At 41.7% G+C, this 20,264-nt stretch overlaps 1 non-coding gene and 1 pseudogene across 1 annotated transcript; one reads left to right on the top strand and one right to left on the bottom strand.

The window, feature by feature from the left end:
* LOC143315673 (cilia- and flagella-associated protein 47-like) overlaps window positions 1-20,264 on the bottom strand; it is a 47,535-nt pseudogene that overhangs the window by 25,279 nt on the left and 1,992 nt on the right.
* trnag-gcc (transfer RNA glycine (anticodon GCC)) lies at window positions 1,127-1,197 on the top strand. Its single transcript has one exon. It is a non-coding gene; the product is annotated as a tRNA-Gly (tRNA).

The raw sequence follows: 20,264 nt of genomic DNA, 5'->3' as shown, positions 1-20,264 counted from the left end.
ATTCAATATAAATTTTATTGCTTTTCATACTGTTGATACCAAAAGACAAACAATATACTGATGCAACTTCATCACTCTGCCTGACAGTCCAACGACTGTGGTCCAGACTGAAGAGGATGAACCCTATTGATTTCTTTACCAGCAGGTTGAACTTTTCAATCATCCTATGAAGCATCTCAACAACTACTTGATGGATTGGGACAACATTTTTTTCATGGTTCGATGACGATGTAGTCCTTCAAACGTTGGTGTTCCTCTGTCTTTTTCATCCAATATGGCCAAATCCAATTTGTTGTTAATTGCTGTTAATAGCCAAATACCGGCACAACTAATTACATCCCCATCACGCTCAGCCATACTTTGTGTTAGCGCTAATTAGCAAATGTTAGCATGATGTAAAGATAGCTGTTGAGGAGTCGTATGTTAGCACTGTCATTGTGTACAGAATCACAAGAACAGCATCACAGAGCTGTTACTGTGGCTGCAGACTCTTAGTCATATTTATACAGTAGTTTCAATAGTGCTTTCATTTGCAAATGTGCCGTATAGAACTGTGGGCTTGTGAATGTGCACCAGAGTAAAGGTTGTTAGGCCATAAAAGTATTGGTGCCAGTTACTTGCATGCATGCTTACACTTTCAGAGTGACTTTGTTCTTGCTGTGGTCGGGGACATCCAGCTGTGTGTGTGTGTAGTTTGACCTACAGGGCAGTGTAATACCACATGGTCCACAGGCAGGGGGTGCTCTCCCACTCCTCGGAGGGCAAACACGTGCTCAGTGCTGACGTAGTCATTATGGAAGGGCAGCTTTCCCTGTGGGGGTAGGGATAAAGTCCAGGCAGTCAAACATACACAAAGTGTTGTAACGTGTGCACACAGAGGAACAGGGACAAGCAGTCCATCATGCATTAGGCTGTAACTGAGGGATAACATGGTATTCCCTGCAAAAAATACATCTTACATCTTGATTGTGTGCACAAAATACACTTTTTTTGTGGTTCATTTTACAACCTTTTGTGCGCATCTACATATTATATACCTCAAAAAACTAACCTATGGAGGCTCCATCAGTGTATGATCAAAAACTCAAAAACTTCTCCCCACCCCCCTCTCTACTCTGACACAAATGCATTGGTGGTTCAGTGGTAGAATTCTCGCCTGCCACGCGGGAGGCCCGGGTTCGATTCCCGGCCAATGCAAGATATGATTTTTTTTTTTTTTCTTTTCCCCCCCTTGTCCATTCTTGGTTATTGCTAAGGAAAGATAAATATTTAGTCTACACCCTCAATAATGAAGAGGAAAAATGACTTAAAAATATATAAATGCTATATAAATGCTAAAATAAATGTTGAAGCACTTTCAGAGTCATTTTCTTTGACTTTTCTAATGCTTTCAACCATTCAGCCCTGCCTCCTTGGGGAAAAGCTGCTGGCGATGCATCCATACCCTGACACTGCAGAGTGGATGGCAGCCTCTGAGGTTGTGATAAGCAAAACCACCCCAAGGACATGGAGAAATCAATAAAAAACTGGACAGGACACACAACACCTCTCCAGAAAGGGACAGTTCAGTCTGTTCTTACTGAAGAGACTCAATTCCATTGCATATTGTCTTTACCTTACCTATATATTATATTTCTTCCTATATTAACACCAAGTATAATTACTTAATCATATTACATATTAACGTCTGGTGCATGCCGTTTACATATACTAAGACTTGCTTACTCTGCTGCACCGCAGTCACTTCACCTTGTATTTTTGCCTTTAATTGCCATTTGCCTTTAGTCCCCTCTGGGGATCAATAAATGCTTATCGTATCTTAGAAATAAAAGTAAATACGCCCAGTAATAAAGGACTAAAGGATTATATGTGTATGTATGTGTGTGTGTGTGTGTGTGTGTGTGTGTGTGGGTGTGTGTGTGGGTGTGTGTCTGTAAATACACACACACACACAGAGGGAAGAAAATCAGTAATTTCTGCAGTTTGTGTCTGTATCGAGAATAAGTGGTAAACTCAGTGGTAGAAATATAGATAAAAATATCTAATCGAAAATGCATAAATGTGAAAACAAATTGAAGCCATTCATGTCCTGATTAATTAGTTGCATTTAGATACAGAAAAATATATTGCGCATATATTGTTTGTTCTTTTTTTGCCATATTTATTTCTTTATTTGTGTTTTTCTAAACATTTATTATTGTATTTATTTATTAAGTCATTTTTCATCCTCCTTGCTACACACACGTATAGATATAAAACTTCTCAAACATAAAATCCAAAATAGTTGTTTTGATGATTGAATTAATTACTTAAAAAAAAAGGGCAAATCGTTGTTTGAACAGTTTAATGTTCTCTATATGTGAAAGAATGCTGTTTCTCAAAGAGAAAGCTCAGTTGCAGTAAAAAAAAAAACATCTGTTGTGTTTCATAGAAAAGCACTGGAAGATGACGCTGGCCACAGACGAAGCTGAAATTCCCTGATATCATCCTAACAGCCACGCAGGCCAGACAATGTGCTGCTGTTTGAGGCACTGAGATAAGTGGTCGTATTCGAGCTGACTGTTCCCTGAGAGGGTGGAACAGAGGAGGCTAATGAGAAGAAAGGCCAAGTATGAGGGCTTGGCGGATGAGCATTGGTAACAGGGGATTTTCAAAGTGTTGCTGATGTTGAATTACCCTGAATACAGACGAACTCAAGGCCACCAGCTTTAAAGACTCAATGGTCTATCAGAAAGTGTATAACAAGCAAAGCTAAATAGCAAGAATGTGACAAAGGAGCCAGACAGCATGCAAGAAATAAAGAAAGAAAACAATGAAACCACAACAACACAATGCATCACCCTGACGGTGCTTCGTGCAGATGGGTGAAAGGAGAGTCTCCGATGGCACATTCACAACCTTTGGGCCAGAGAAGCCTTCACTGTACAACCCAGCTTGCATTCTCCAGTCTCGGTGGGTCTCATTGTGCTGTGACAGGCACATAGGGCTGATCTTGACTCAGCATTCAGTTATTAAATATTTTGACAACATGTTAAAAACCACTTTACCAAAACTATCATCATAAATATAACTTACTCTTCTAACCTAAAACTTTCAATATTAGTTTCAGTCAAGTGAGGTAATTAGTCAGATACATTTCAACCATGCTTTTTCGTTGCTGCATATTCAGGGTTTCCACTCTCTTCCAAGGAATGTTTCTCATTATGAAGGCAATATTATTCATCATTCATAATTAATGAAATGCTTTTAGCTCAGCTCTTAATAAGCAGTGCACACACACACACTGATTAATATATTTTCTCTTGCTGCTCACCAGTGATATGTCTTGCATGACTGAACGGTGAGCAGGCAAACTGAAGTCCAAGTGGATGGATCCCCCCTGTGGTCACGCATGAGATTTTTGTAACGGGAATCATTAATCGCATGAACCCACCAGAAATACAGCATTTACTTAACAAATCATGAGGAGGTTTAAGATCTGACATCAGCTGGTATCTACCTTTGAAGCAACCAGCGGCTCCAGCTCGTAGACCCTGGTATCACGCCAGGACCTCAGGATGATCTGACATGCAAACTGCCACACAGAGTCTACCTGGAACCGTACGGGGATGTCCACATAACCACTATCTTTTGAAGAGGAGAGGGAAGAGGAGATCCAGGGAGGGGAGTGAGTGGACAATCAAAAGAAAAGTGTTGACAGTTATACATGTAAATGACATCAACATGAGTGACAGTATTAGGGCACTTCAGTTTTTGTGTAACTTTTCCAGGGGATCAAGGACCTTTGGAGGAACTCAGGAACTTTATCTGCATCTCCGTCAGAGCAACCAGGGACTAAATTTGGTTCTTGCAAAAGAGTTCAAGGAGTCGAAAAAGTCCCTTCACCGGGAATTACGTTCCAAAGATTCAGTCTCCACTGCTACCAATTTACAAAAGAGACATCTGTAAAACCTTTGACAGGACACCACCAACTATAAACAAGGTCAATTACAATATTTTGTGTTTAGCATTTTTTATCCATGGCGGCTTTATATTTGTGTAACTTTTCACTTCTGATGTCCCCCAAGGCAATGGTAGAGGACACTACGTGCACAACTTGGAAATAAACCTGGAAGCTAGAAAGCTTGTTTGAGATGAGAGAGTAAAGCTAGTGAACAAAAGAAGGAAATGTGGATTTGTTTAATATTCATTGTGAGAGTGTTTGGGGAGTTTTGAATCTCTTTTTTGTTCTTTCATTACATCTACTCGCACATCAGTCAGGCAACAGTAAATACTTTGAGGTTTATGTTTCCTTGTGTGTTAAAATTGCTCCTCCTCATCATAGGCTGTTCAGGTCGTCAGGTGTCATGGAAACAAAAACAGGAATGCACAAAAGGGACTTTTATTTCCTGGTTTAGTTTCCTTTCCATTGGTGCTAAACTACTCGGTAAAAAGGGCTATATGAAAATTATTTTACCGTGCTGAACACCTCTCAGCAGTGTTTGTGACAACAGAAGAATAGGGACGGCAAATAAAACATAAACAACAGGAAAGACATCTCGAGTATTGCTGTGGAATACTGAGTGATTATATGTGTTTCCCGGTTGTTGAAGGAGCTTGCGAGCAGCTGTGGATCCTCTCACTGTGCTGCTGCACAAAGTGTATTTCAGCATCTGCCTCCTGCGTTCGTCGGCACTCATGCTGTGCTGACCCCAGATGGCCAGAGCTGCCTCCCAGGCCATGCTGATCAGCAGCCTGAGCATCATCTCCTCACACACCTGCCCCACCTGGCAACGCAGGCTTAGTACCGATACACACACAACTGGGTCTACTGGTGGAGAAAAAAGAAATTGCATTAAAATCTTAAATGATTTGATGAGGTTGAGTGGTGAGCGATGTTCGAAATATGTGGTTGATGGAAAGACAGCACGGTAGATAACATTTACTTAGCAGAGTGAAGGAAAAGGCACTTGGCTGTTGCCTTTATCACACAGGCCATATCTCCCACCTGAAAGGACACACAGACAGACATGGCTGTGAATTAATAGGGGTCACTGTATTTAGAGACCCTATATAATTAAACATGAACACCTGTGTTAAGCATGCCATTTGGCCCTTGTCTGTTCTTAGCTTTGACTCTGCTATTATGCACAAATAAAACTTTAGATTTGACCATCTGTCACTACACATCCCATCTTCAAAAGCAGTCTAACATTAGTCTAAACGTTCTTTTTTTTTAATTAACAGAGATATACACAGAGACAAGTGACCAATTCTCCCTATTTCCTCCCTTTGGTACAAGATACAGGCTGCACAACGATATACTTAAAAAATAAAATGTTTGCTCTTCCACAACGTAAGACTGAATCTAAGCATTTCCTGCCTTTACACCACCTTTTAAGGCTGATCTAAGTTTGCAATAAATAATATCCAACCATGAAAGTAACCAATGTCTTTGAGATAACTTATGAGGCCAAGCTGTTTTTTTGCTGCTGTCAGACCTGTAAGATAAACCTCTGCTCTTTTCCTCTGAAGGTTATAGGTACCTGGTTGCTGACACAAAGTAACACTGTGTTTGGAATAAGAATTTTTGATTGTACAGTCTGTGTGTGTACAAAATTAGCAATGAGTATTTTGGTATTTCCCATTTTATACTCCGCTGTAACAGAGCCAGGGTGCTGTCACGTAAACAGAGCATCAAATTGCACTGACAGGATGGAGATTTCATTAATTTTATTAGCTTTAATATGCACTGTAGAGTTTCTCTTCAGCCTGAGAAATTAGAAACATATCCACAGTCAGTGTTCATAACTGTCTGCAGTTCCAAAGGTTAACGGTCAATCATCTGAAAAGAATTTATTTCAGGGAACTGACAGACAACCAACACACACACACACACACACACACACACACACACACACACACACACACACACACACACACACACACACACACACACACACACACACCTGTGGGCAAATTTGCAGTACATAGCAGTGCTTGGTGCCTGGGCAGAGGGGCAGGTGGTGGATGTTCAGTGTCTGCTTGGCCTGACATCAGACAAACACCCTTCACTGCACTGAGGAACTCGCTGTCTTCACCATCTGGGCACACACACACAAAATACATACAGAGACCCCAATCGAGCGGACATGGATAAAGGTAGCATAGTCACAGGATTTAACAGTAATTAAGAGCACAGAGCATGTGTGCAATGGTGTGTTCATACCTACTGAGATCTGAGGACTTAACTCTTCCATCTCCTCCCCACAGCTCTTGTCTGAAACCATCTTCTCTGTACTGAAAGATGGAGGCGAAGGAAATCATTCATAGTGCATGGATATTCGACTACACCTGCTGATTCACCACAGATGACCTCAGCTGTACTTCAAATCATCATAGTAAATTCTTCATTGTGAGGAGGAGAAGAACAGGCTTTGGAGACGTCTCAGATGGTAGGAGATGCATACTGAACAGCTATTCTAAATGACAACACAGTACTCTCCCGGGGAACAACCTCGTACTTTACCTCACCTTCAGGAGCAGTGACTAGCAGGAGGAACACCATGTCTGTTCAATAAATATGCTATGAACTGTATACAGATCATTTTCTTTATAACTCTGTTTTCATGTGTAGCTAGTTTGGGAAGTTTGCTTTAGATTGAAACAAGAGGAAACAGCCAGCCTGGCTCTGTCCAAATGTAACAAAAATCTTCCTTTCATCACTTCTAAAGCTCACTGATTAACATATATCCTTTGTTTACTCTGCACAAAAAAAACTAAACAAATGTAAACATGACAAGTTGTGCTCTGACATGGGGTTCTGAGCAGAACTATGTCTTCCTGTCTGCGTGGAGTCTTGATGGTGCTGTAAGGTAGCCAGGCAACTAGTGGCTAGACTCCAGGAAGACACCTCACCAGGCCAAGAAAGAGTCCCACACATAGCCCCCCCATGAAACTATAGCTCAGCATTTCCACTGTGGATGTGGAAGCTGTTTCCCACGGGTCCAGTCTTGATGCTAAGCTAATCTAACTGCTGCTGGCTGTAGCTTCATATTTAACACATGAGAGTGGTATCAACGTTCTCCTCAGAGTTGTCAAACTATTCCTTAAACTGTGTGTAGTGCATGTATTAGCTGTCTCTGCTGAGTGTTGAAAACAGTGCATGTGTTACTTGGCCTTGGAGGATTAAACTCAGCAACACAGCACAAAAACACATACTATACCAAGGCTTTGTCTGGAGAGCCATGCTGCTGTTACATTTTTTAAAGAAAAAAATGAATTCATCTCAACTGTACTAAATCTCACAGACCTTTACACGATCTAAAACGAGGGGGAATGAAACTAAGGCTATTCAGACAGATTCTACTAGGTGCTAGGTTTCTTTTTTGTAATTTGGGGGCATGTACTTTCACTCAACAACTTGTGTAAAAGCATGTGTACATGGACACAGACAGCTACCTGACCTTAGATCTTTTCTTTAGGGTTAGTTATGAGCACTTGGATCACTTTCAGCTGGCAGCATGGAGACTTGCACTTGACAGCAGGAAGCAGACAGTCTGCCATCTAGTTATCAGCACTCACTGCACTCCAAACTAAGTCTGGTGTGTGTTAGACACAGCAGCCTAGTGAGGAGTGATTCAGTCAGACAGATGGAGGGTTAGCAAGCTATCAACAAATCAGTAAGTGAGGCTTGTAGCCAACTACTATTTCAGCAGTGCAGTAACTGTAGAGTGACAGTCCGTCCATCCCTTTAGCTAATTATACTCACTGTGGATGTGATGTGACTGGCATGGGCCTTCAGATTGAAGGCGAGGGTAGTACCACGCAGGCCAAAAGGAGAGCTGGAGATGAGCAGAAGGACTGTGTCCCTGGGCTGCACGTGGGAGCAGCTGAACTGGATGGTCAGTTCAGTGCTCGCCCTGTGAAAATCACCACAGCCAACAGACAATTATCTGATAATTTAGCCTCTGTTCTACAGGAAGCAGAATGCTCTCCACAGTGTTTTTTACAGTTCAGTTGCTTTACTGTATAACCTCCCATTTTCAGGTTATGATAGCAATGAATCAGCAGAATCTTAATGCTATTTTTCTGCATAATGGCATTGTCCTTAAAGACAGCATTTCTGAGAGTAAAGCTAGGGATTCAAAATGGGACATGGGTTATTTTTATAGAGAGGCCTCACTTGAGAGCAAAGCTGATACATTTTAATGAGCCACAGTCTCAAGGCAAAACTAAATTTACTCAACTTGGACTCTGAATAACTGCAAAAATGACTAGGTTGTGAAGGGTTTTTCTGTTTCTTTGTAGGGCATAGGTCTGCCCAAAACAAGTTATTTTGTGCAGATGCAAAGACAGCACTTGTTCACTAACAGTAACAGTTGTAGTAAGTATTTATTCATTGATACACACAACAAAGACATGCACCAATGTTTCAGAATTTTACTGTACAAGATTATTTATGTTTTAACCTGAAAAAATACGCCTGTAAATACTTCATTAAGCTGTATAAACTGAGCGGATCATGTTCAGTGCATTGTATAAAAATTGGTAAAGTATGGCAGAAAATAATAGTCTGTAATCGTCTGAGTGACACTTGTGGAGACTAAATTAAGACAAGAGAAGTTAATGGTGATCTCACAGACATAGTAAAAAGGTTAAGATAGCATATCTGTAGTGACTTGTCCAGACAGACTCTCCAAAAAAAATTCACCCAAATATTACCAGCTCTGGTGAAACTTATTTTGTACACTTTTTTGTACCTTTTTTGCTCAGTTCATTTCACTATTTAGAGACTTGAAGCAGACTCACAATACATCCTATATGTTCTAAGACAGTTTTTACTATTCCTGACTACAATTGCTATTCTATGTTTTACTTCTATTTGTGACTATTGTGGTCTAAGGGATGGTGACAGTCGATTCATGAGGGAGGGAGAGGAGATGGGCATCCTCTCCTAAAAGGAAGGCCTGGTATTTGACAGGCTTAGAAAACTAGCTTTTCAGATGCACCTGCAGCACCCACCCACCCACCCACCCACACACTCACGCAGTAACACATAGACAAAGCCACATTATTATGAATTTAAACACAGGCGAGCACAACCACAAACACACAGACAAATGCAGCTGCGTCCAACAATGAAATCAATCTTCCTTAGCGCTGACAAACTGACATCTGTTTTTGGCTTGTAATGTGGCTTAACCTGACAGTGTGGATCATTACCCAACTGTATATTTGTCTGTGTTTGTAATCCTGTTAGGGTGTGTCTATAATCCGATTAATGTATGTGTGTGCCTATAATCTTGTTAATGTGTGTCTGTGTGTGATCCCGGTTGCAGCGTTTGTGTGTGTCTATGTGTGTCATTATCTGTCCAGGAGGTTATTATGCAAAGCATTTTCAGTCTCACAGTGCAATGAATTTGATTTACAAGGTATGGAGTTCAATTTTCATTTGGTTGTCTTTTAAGACCGAAGTTGGTGGTGTGTGGCTGCTGTGAGTGTGTGTTACCTCTTCACTGAAAGTGCTGTGCAGGCCTCCTGAGAGTGTTATGGTACGCAGTGACAGGTACAGAGGCAGCCTCTCATACAGGTGAACACGCAGCATTAACATGTGGGGTCTGAAAACTCTGTGGACTGAACACACCACACATGCATTCAGATACAGGGACACATAAATCTACAAAGGAAGTGTATCCTAATCTCTGACACATTCATCATGAAACATTAAACATCTCCAGGTATGCTGAATACATCATTAAGGTAATCAATGCAGTACTTAGCCAATATTTCTCTGTCAAAGTAACTGCTTACACTTAAAATGTGGGTGCTATTAATATGTACTGGATATCTTCAAGGATTTAGTCTTTGTAAATTCAGACTGCTGTCATGATATTCATCTTAATTATGTACACCTGTGTTGATTCATTCTGACGCAGTAAACCAGGATTCAGCTGTTTCATAAAGCTGACTCAGAGCAAATGCCCAAATGTAGTCTGGTTTAAGAATTGCATTCATGACTTTGAACTGACTGGGGCATCAAGCACAGATCATCAATTTACAGTGAAGTGGCAAATATTACACATAATGTGAAGATTACCGCTCCTAATCGAAAACTGTCAAAACCGCACCTATATGCAAAGCAAAAGAGAGCTTTTGGCAAAATGTTGAACCCAGACCTGTCTGTACATCTTTCCCTTTAAAAGGAAGTATCTCTGAGTCTCTGGTTCATGTCACTTTCTCTATGAGGTTATAGCCATGGGTCAAACATATTAGCCTTAAAGGGGAACTCCTCTGATTTTGCACATCAAAGTATGTTTGGGAGTACAACTGCATGTGTGCAAAAAGTTGGATAAGTTGCATCTCCAGAGGGATCTGTGTGAAGTCTAGCAAATGTCCTCGAGGGAAGTCACTTGAGTCATTGTCGGTTGATGCTGAAGACTACAAGTTTTAAAATGAAAAAATCTGGAGGTGTCTGGAAATGTTGTAAGAAAGTAATGTTAAAATCGATGCAGTACTCTTTTAAAGTTCTCAAAACTCCACCTGAAAAGTAACCCGACCAGGACCAGGCGAGTTCCGAGGAACAAGTTTCCATGATAAAATGGGTCAGACTGATTTAAACTTCGCTTTTTCTGAGATTAAGCTTGATTCACTGAAGTAAGCCTAGTTTCACTGGTAATTTTGCTGTGCGAATTACCCCTCTGGTCCCATCTGGTATATACCTTGACATCTATGTTGAGACAAAGTGCACTTAAATGATCGGGCCTCTGTGATGTTGTTGTGAACGACCTGTTCCAGGCTGCGAGCTGTGGTGTACATCTTCCGGAAGTGGCTGCAGATCTAATTAGGAACACAGCACGTACAAGTGTGATTTTAATATGGCAGGGTTCACTGTGCGAACTCCACATGTTTCATTTGGATCACCTCTCTAACTTCTCTGCCACTTCGTTGTCAGTTAGCCATTGCTCAGTTGCAGTCTCTCTCTCTCTCTCTTTCTCTCCCTCTCTCTCTCTCTCTCACACACACACACAAAATGGTGCTTAGCATGATAACAGGCTCCTCTAATCTTGTTCAGGGCTAATTGTGTCCTCAACACATCAATCACAGTACCTCTTACAGACATTAACCACCATCCTTCATTGGCTCTCACACACTGAAGAGTCCACACAAAATTAAAGGACATACTCAGAGGCACATGCACACACACCAACCAGGTGAGGGAGGTAGACAGCAAGCACAGCTGCTGGCAACAAGCCATCTGTCAAGTCCAGGTCAAAAATTCGCTATCCAGCGTGCTGATGTGACACCACCTGCAAACCATTACAGTGCAGAAATTCCAGATCAATCAGTAACACATCATAAGGCACCAAGCGGGATATCAAATTAATTGTGGGTAAGCATAAGAGAGGGATCATGAGTGAGTCCACGACCAAACTGCTGAGTGTACATGTGTATCTGTACTTTGACAGAGCACCAGTGATTAAACTCCTTTGTCTAGCAAGTATTTTGGCCTGATGAGACAAAGGCAGGCTCTCTGCACCCTAAGCACAGAATTACAGAAACTATTAACAGTGCTCCTAAAAAGTTTCCCAAAAATATGCAAGCTGCAATTAGCAACATCAGACATTTCACTAATCAAAAGGACACTCATACTTGTGACCAATGCATGAGCATGCAAGAAAAAAAAGCATCTCTGAATGTGGCACTAGTCAGGAGTCAAACAAATGTTAGCAGTGTTGTAACTATGTGTGTAAGGCAATTACAGCTTCATGTTGCTGTAGCAGCTGATTGGTACGTTGGTCTATATCACTGGAAAATGTCTGACAGTGAGGAACATCAGGAATCTGTTTGTCAGTCAGATGATGAAGCAGGCCCGTTACAGTCCCAGACACAACAATATAATTTTGTTCCTTGCATCTGCAGACAGATCAATGTCCTCACTGATGTGAAATTAAATCCCACCAGAGCTTCAGTTCAAGTATCACCAACTTGACCTATTTTAACTTTGCGAATAATCAATAGGGTGTGTACTGAAAATACATGTACACCTGAAGTCTTTACTTTGACTGACTCGATAGGTTTGTTCAATGTATGATCTGCCTGCATCTTTGACACAACTCTGGAGGAAGAGATGGGGCATACGTTGTAATAGAAGAAGTCTCTTCAAGTGGAGGTCCTTTAACATAAACCAGTCTCCAAATGTGGCTCCTGAGCTAAACCACTGGGAAATCTATTGGATATACCTTCTGAGTATGTGTGGTACAGAGATAGGATGTGGCCCACTCGGCCACCCAAGATTGGTTGAGGTGACTCTTTCAGGAGAAACGTCTGTGTCCCTGCTGACCTGACCGTTCACACTGTCACCATCGGCAAGGAGTCTGAAGAGGACAAATGTGCACACAGTACTGTACATAAAAACATAACTGATATAAAGGCTGTAGCCCTAATAATTTTTTTCTGTCTTTTGGCTTCTATCAGATTTGGCGAAATACCCCACATTAACCCTAAAGTTTAATACTGTAACTAGAGATCAATATGTATGAAGAAATCAGGTGTTAATATGCACGTACAGATTAACAGGTAGTGGCCCTGAAATCACTTCTAATGAACCCCACAGAGATATTTTATGATGATCTGATAACTTATTAAGACTCTGAATTAAGAAAATGATTTAACTACACAAAGATCAGTTTCCCTACAGTTTCACGTGTAACAACAATAGCAGTTGTGATTGGTGTGATATATTTTTTTGAGGAAATGCATTGTGTTCCTCAGCTCAGTCACAGGGATGTGGGTCAGAAAATGCTGCCAGAACTGTAATAGTGCATCCAGATTGATTTCAATGTAAACCACCAAGGAATGTGGATTAGCTTATTGGCTTACAATGTAAGCAAAATCCAACATGAGTGCAGACCTGCCAATTAATGAGTCCTGCCTTGACTGATAAAAATCCCACAGGAATGAGTGATGTAGTCAGTTTACGTGGGTGGCAGTGTTTCGTCAACACTCATTTAGCTCCAATGGCTCAACACAGCTGGTAAATTGCCACAAATTGGAAAAATGGAAACACAATCAAAGTCCATCATCTTTATTGTTCGTCTAACCTAAGAAGCTGGCGATGACAACTGTGATTGGAAAGCAGCTGTCAATGTATTATGGTCCAAAATAACAGTAGTGAGGCATTCAGAAAATTCAGCAGCTACAGGAACAGTTTTTGGCCTGGGTGAACAGAAAACACTGCGTGTGTGTGTGTGTTTAAACCAACCTAAGATAGATAAGAAGGATTTCAGAGGGTTGGCTGGTGATACAAGGAAGCTGGAGAGTAATAGTGATGGACAGCTCTTTATAGTCTTCCTCTCTGCCCATGCACTTCCCTACCTTGTCTCCCATGTGAAGAGGGAGGGACAGTTTGATCACTTTTCCAGACCCTAGGAGAAAGAACAAAAAAAAAGAAACAAACGTGAGCACACAGATGAGCCAGTGAAGCCTAAAGGCGCATTTATAGTGTGGCATCCTAGTCCATGCACATAGCCCAAGTGCATACGGCACCTCCTAAAAAAGTCACTACATGTTGGGGCTGTGGCAGTGGCGGACAGAGCTTGGGCACAATCAAGTTTCCAGTGCCACATAGGTTTTTGATATTAACAGTAAGTTTCCTCTGAGTGTGTCATGATGGGGAGAGCCTTGTGTTTAAAGAGGAAAACACTGACTATGAAAAATGAGAAGTATGCCTGACACGTCTCAGACGGACTGGACTGCAACAGGATTCCTGAAAATAAAGCCCCATGAGTCATTCTTACTTTGTACGAGGGCCAAATATTCGAAATCTGAATATATATTGGAATTGTAAAAAATATCCATACAATTGTGAAAATGAATATTTGATTGTGGGGGAAAAAAAGAAAAAAAAAAAAAAAAAAGGCAGCACCTCCGCAGTGGCTCCACTGCATGACGGACAGGATTCACAAAACCAGTTTCTGCTGTCTGTATTTTTTTTTTGCACTGGAAGTATCAGTTGAAGTCCACATATTTAAGTCTTCCCGGTCATGAAGTATGAAAATATTCAGCTCTACAAGCCGTTACCTCCCTCTGCTTCTCTGATGTCCACCCTCTCTCTCGCTTCTCGGAGAATAAAGAGTTTATTTCAACCAAACCAGGTGGTGATTGTTGGAACACTCAAAGACAAAGTTTTATTTTGTTTATGTCGCATTTGAATGAAGTGTGATTTTATAATGATAAAATTACTGTTACTGTGAATGGCGGCTTTGGTGAGAGCAATATAACGGCTGTTTTTTGGTTAAACAAAATGGATCTCACTCTTTCACAAAAAGGTATCTCTGCAGTAATCCTTTCCATAATGTTGTCAGACACTTTGAATAACAGTCTGAGCCTGACAGTGGCAAAAACAAACACATTTGGTGGACATACATTGATGGTACTCATATGACCAGATGGATTACACTCCAGTCTGTTTCGTGGCTGCCGGCTGCTCTCATTAATTACCGGGAAAACATCCAGTATTTGTTGAAAAATTGTTGTCTCCAGTAGTCACTTGGACACAAAAACATGGGAAAATAGGGTCCATGATCAGATAATATTTGACTGGAATTCCTCCCGTTTGTCTGGGACATTGAAATCTTCCAGGACATGTGCATTGGCACCAACTGGAAACTCTGCATACGACGTCAGTTGCATTGATTGAACAAGTGCCGGTGAAGCTGAAACAAGCAAATAATTCAACAACACGGACTAGGACTTTATTTTGTTGAATTTATAACGTGCAGGTCTACAGATCTTTTAAGAAATGTTTATATTGACATAATATACAAGCAGTATGTCTCTCGTTGTACTGGTCCGCCCTCTTAAGGACATAATGTGCAAATACAGATATTTCAATAGAGCAAACTTATGTGTTTTTTTTAGAAGGGATAATAGAGCATCATTTTTGGCCAATTTCGACAGCCCTACTTTGCACTCACTATCTCCCTTCGAATCTCTGTAGAGATTTGGGGAATCATGGACTTGTGTAAAATTATAAATAGACGGGGCAAACTACATGAGCCTTCAATGTTCTGTGGATAAAAATGTTATTAGATGGTATTCAAAGAGGATAGCACTTAAGTCTCTTTCAAGTCATTATGAGGGGTCTTATGAGGCTTCACGGACAGCTTCGATGGCCATACTCTGGGTTTAGGGTGACCTAGAGTATGGTGTGTCCTATTATTTAGGAATGTTATAATTTATGAAGCAATGACATATGCTGTGCTTTATCTAGTTTTCCTTCAGATGCATTCTGTTTGTGTGTGTGGGGGGGGTTGTCAAGTCATATAAATTGTGATGTTGTGATCTGAGAATGCGTGTAAGAGAACTACATTCATAATGATCTGATGCTGTACGTGACAGAGGTGAAAGGCAGCGAGAGATAAAGTCATCCATCATCGTGTGTGTGTGTTTCCATCCATTTCTCACCTGTCCTGATAGCCTCAGGGATGATGCTGACCACTAAGCAGATGGAGTGTCCAGGCCCCAGACTGCCTGATGAGGGAGACACCATATGAAACTCTCTCTCTCATCTGTCCTCTGTTGATACTGCTTTAGCACTGCAGTCAAACCACCAGTTTACATGCTCCCTAACACCACTATGCCAAAACACACTCTCTTCACACAATGCTTTCAGCTCCATTGTCTGCGGAGGGAGAGAGGTGCGAGAGACAGAATGAGGCTAAAAGAACAGAGAGCATGAACACAGAAGATAAGAAAAAGGAAACAAACAATTATTTTATTTGTCAGAAAGTGGTGTCAGATATTCAGTCGGATGGTTCAAGCCGCAAGACAAAAAGTAGAAGTGAAAATGAAAAACAACAAAGCACAATTGAGAAGGAGAGCAAGAAAGTTGAGGGAAAAGTTAAATAATGAAGGGAAGAACAGAGAGAAAAACATGTGAATGGAGGAAGGCAAGAAAATGACATCTTAGTAAAAGCATAAGTTTCCACATGGAACAGAAGGCTAGAGGGGGATTTTTCCAGTGCAGCACACAGCACTAAAAATGACAGTGAATAGTATTTAAAATATAGATATCATTCACTATATCATATACACACACATCTCCGACTCCACGTTAATGAGCCCCCCACCTGTGGCCTGTATGCGCTGAGGCAATGGTGTCACCATGGTGACAGGCTGGGGAAGAGGTTTGATGACATGCTTCCTGCAGGCAGATGACAGCGAGGAGGAGGAGGAGGAGGAGGAGGAGGAGGAGGAGGTGGAGATGGAGGACAGATCAAAGTCCTAACTGGCTATCTGCAGGAAGACATTTCCTTGACTGTCCATCGATTCATCATTGATATTTTAATGGATCACTTTCACAAACTAACTTTTAAAGATTCAAGATGAGAAGGAGCGAGATCTGTAATGAACCACTGAGGTCTTAGGTCAAACACAGGTCAAAGCTGACACAGGTTGTGGCTGACGAGTGGTTAGCCGTCACTCACTGAGAATGAGCACAGACCCTGTGAAACAGGAAATGCAACTTAAAAGAGGGAGAAATTAACAGAAGTAAATGAGAAACAGTTGTCTCAAAGGTGGGTATCTCAAAATCTGGAAAATGCATGTATAACATTTTTGGTACAATTATGAATGAAATCAATACATGCAATTCTAGTTACTTTGCCAAGACATTTCGTTATCCAATTATTTACCATTTCAGTAAACAGCAAAACAAAAATTATACATAAACAGTGAAACTGGCAGCTTCCATTGTGCTTTGGCAATCAAATGAAAAAAAAAAAAGTATGAAAATCCTCTAAATTCCTTTTATCTCTTAAGTTTAAATGAAACAACTACATCTACATATTCCACTCTTGGAACTTAAGAAACACATTCTGCCAATGAAACTTTGCTACAGCACCTCAACAGCTACAACAAATAAGAACAATTAGAGAAAGAAGAATTTTCTGGTATCAACAACTGTAGTCGTACAAAAGCAGATTATCCTTGATCCTTTATTGTTTCTTCTAATCTTGCATGTTATATGTCAGCTGTATAAAGACACGCTTGTGCAATTTCGTGTGAGTGGTAAGGAATACCATACAGTGAAGTGCAACTAATTAAAAACCAAGAAGGTAGTTGCTAAAGACCGGAGGACAACAGCAGTTGTTATGTCGTGACTGACATGAAGCTTGTATTTAGAGCTAAATGCTTATCTGCGAGGCCAGTGCACAACATGTGGTTCTAAGTGCACAAAACACGGATTCCTGAGCTATATTTCCACATCCCTCATATATCAAAGAAATACACATTCTCCTGAGAAAGAGCTCAACCACCTACACACAGTTCGGGCGTTACATAATAGTTTTACAGTGAAAACCAATGCTTTTCTTAAGTGCGGTCTTACTGCTCGTCGGATCGCTGATATTGATATTTTATGAGGTGTCTCCTTCAACAAACAAACTGAATTTCACAGACAATACTGATATCACAAGTACAGCAACAAAGCCAGTTAGTGACTTTCTTATGAAAAAAAAGGTGTTTGGTGCAGGGTTATAAACACAGTCAAAGATGAACTATGTTTCCCCAATTTTTTACACCAAGATTCAGATCATGTTATCTGCACTTGTAATAAGTGCAATCGATATGATGAATAAACCACTTATTACATTGATTTTGCTTGTGGCATGGAGCAAAATATGGATGGATTTATTTGAAAAAGGGAAATAACTGTAATCACTCAGTCTGTGAAGGAAAGGAATTGAACCCAAACGCAGTACAGCCAACACACAGGAACCACTCTGATAATAGGAAACCGGGGCAGCAGTGTACCGTGCTGAGTTAGTCTGAGACCCAGACGGATTTACTCTGTCAGTGCAGGCACATGACCCGAAGCCACGGAAAGGCTTGGATCGAGGCAGACCAAACACTGTGTAACACATTAGCTCTTTTCCCCGTGGTACTGATAGCACAGGTGGGCAAATGAGGAGACAATGCCAGCAGGTAAGAGAACTGTGACAGAACCCCAAGGAGGACAGTGGTCAAGGAACTGAAGAATGGAGGGAAGGAAAGGGAGCGGAGCAGGTAACTCAAGGTGGGAAGACTGGGACTGGCCAATGGTGGAGCAGGTAACCTCAGGCAGACAGCCTGAGAACAAGATGGAGGCAGGACAGGACACCTAAGGAAGACGGCCAGAGGGCTGAACTGATGGGGGGAATGGTTCAGGAAATCTAACCAGTGGCCGACAAAAAAGGCGAAACCACTCTGGAGGTCTGGCAATTGGCTGTAGACAAAGGAGAAGCCCATCCAGAGATCTATGGAGGTTGACTAGAATTCATCAACAAAGGCAAAACCCCTCCACAGGTCGAGCAGGTAACCAAAGGTCAAGGCAAAGTCCCTCCAGAGGTCTGGAAGGTGACCTCTCAGGAGGACGGGCAAGAGTCTGGTGATGGCTGAACCTGCAGCTCTGACTCAGGGGAACTCTACCACACAGGATCTGGAGATATCTGCAGCTCACACACAGAAAGTGGAGATGGCTGTGGATCTGGCTCATGGGATGGCTGCGGCACAGGAAGTGGAGATGACTGTGGTACAGGAAGTGAAGATGGCTGGGGCATGGAAAATAGAGATGGCCAAATCAGGTACAGGAAGGCAGGGCTGGGGACGCGACAGCTGGAGCAAGAAATGGCTGCAGCTCTGAGTGAGGAGATTGCAGAAATACAAGAGCTGGAAATTGTTGCAGCACAGGAAGTGGAGATAGCTGGAGCAGGAAATGGCTGCAGCTCTGACTCAAGGGATCACAACAGCACAAGAACTGGAGATTGCTGTGGCACAGGAACTGAAGATGGCTGCAGCTGTGGCTCAGGAGATGACTGTCACTCTGGCTCAGGGGATGGTTACGGATGTGGTTCAGGGAACGACGGCAGCACTGACTCAGGGGATGGCTGCAGCACAAGAACTGGAGAGGTGTAGACTGGGATGCTGGACGGGCGTTTCGGGTCACTGTCGGGCAAGACTCATGGTCAGGGACAGAAGGCCAAGACACTGATCCAAATATGACCTGTTTCTCTGGCAGCTGGACACTGGTGGATCGAACCTGCAAGAAGGAAAATTCTTTATGTTATATATCACTGTTCTGTGACATTCAATCCATAGTGTTTTATTCAACATCTATTGTTTTCCCACTCTCCTTAAACCTGCCTTGTCTAAGTCTACTCTAGTCACTTATTTCCCACCTTTTACAAAATGACTTGACAGCCCCCAGACAACTTGTATTTGGAACATGCACAACTCAGTGAAGAGAGCAATAGTAATGATGATATTGAAGAGTAAGTGTGAGTTTTTCCACTGAACTAAGCATGAAAGTCACGTGCCTTACTCTGGTCCACTGAAGCTGCTGTCAGAGGAGAAACCAATATCTGCCTCCTTGATGGATTTGGTCCTGTAAGATTGTTGAATATGAACATCATCACTCCACTCATGCCCACTGCTTCTCTCCTGACCGCACAAACAATAAACACAGGACCTGAATATATAATCATGCCATGATTTTAGAAACTTTACATGATAGGCTTACAGTTAGTAAAGTAATAAAAGTTTCAGTTCTACACATCTCTAGTCTTGACCTAATATGCACTTTCTGTTCTGATCCCACTGTCTCTCCTGATGCTATCCATGGTTCTGACATGTTTGCATTACACTTGCCTTGTCTAACTACAGAATAAATACATATGATGAGAGTAATTGTTGGAAACAGGTTGAATGGCTGGCATGCAGTTGCAGTTTGACCCAAATCCCACACATCCACTACCCATACCCAACTGGTCTAAAACGTTTGCTTGCCTGTCCCACATCCAAAAATATTGCAAACTGCTGATATAGATACTGGAAAGTGGATTATGATGCAGGAGTGGGTCAAAAAGTTTCTATGGATGATTTGAGACCTCATTGCTACTGCGAAAAGATCTTCCTATTGGACTCAGGTTTAGCCACATCCATTGTTCTCCATGAGTATTCGATAGTAGAATGACAGATTTTGGGTGCAAGGTCACTAAGTTATTCACAGCCAACAGGAAGTCCAACTGAGTACATCATACAAAGTAGGCTTCCCTATTTTAGGACCAGACCTTTGCAACACAACACAAAAGTTCATGTTGCCCTCATGGATACAGAGGTCAAAGTCTCCTTCTGGAGAAGAGGAGAAAGAGGGACACCACACCTCCTCACAGTCTAATTCCCTGTATGGCTCCACTGTATCTGGGCAGGGGGAGTGTTTTTTTTTGTCTCAGCTCTAATTCAAA

This window comes from Chaetodon auriga, chromosome 23 (assembly GCF_051107435.1).
Source record: "Chaetodon auriga isolate fChaAug3 chromosome 23, fChaAug3.hap1, whole genome shotgun sequence".
In the NCBI taxonomy this organism is placed as follows: domain Eukaryota; kingdom Metazoa; phylum Chordata; class Actinopteri; order Chaetodontiformes; family Chaetodontidae; genus Chaetodon; species Chaetodon auriga.
The sequence above is the reverse complement of the archived record's forward strand: the minus strand, read 5'-3'. Positions and strand labels throughout refer to the sequence as shown.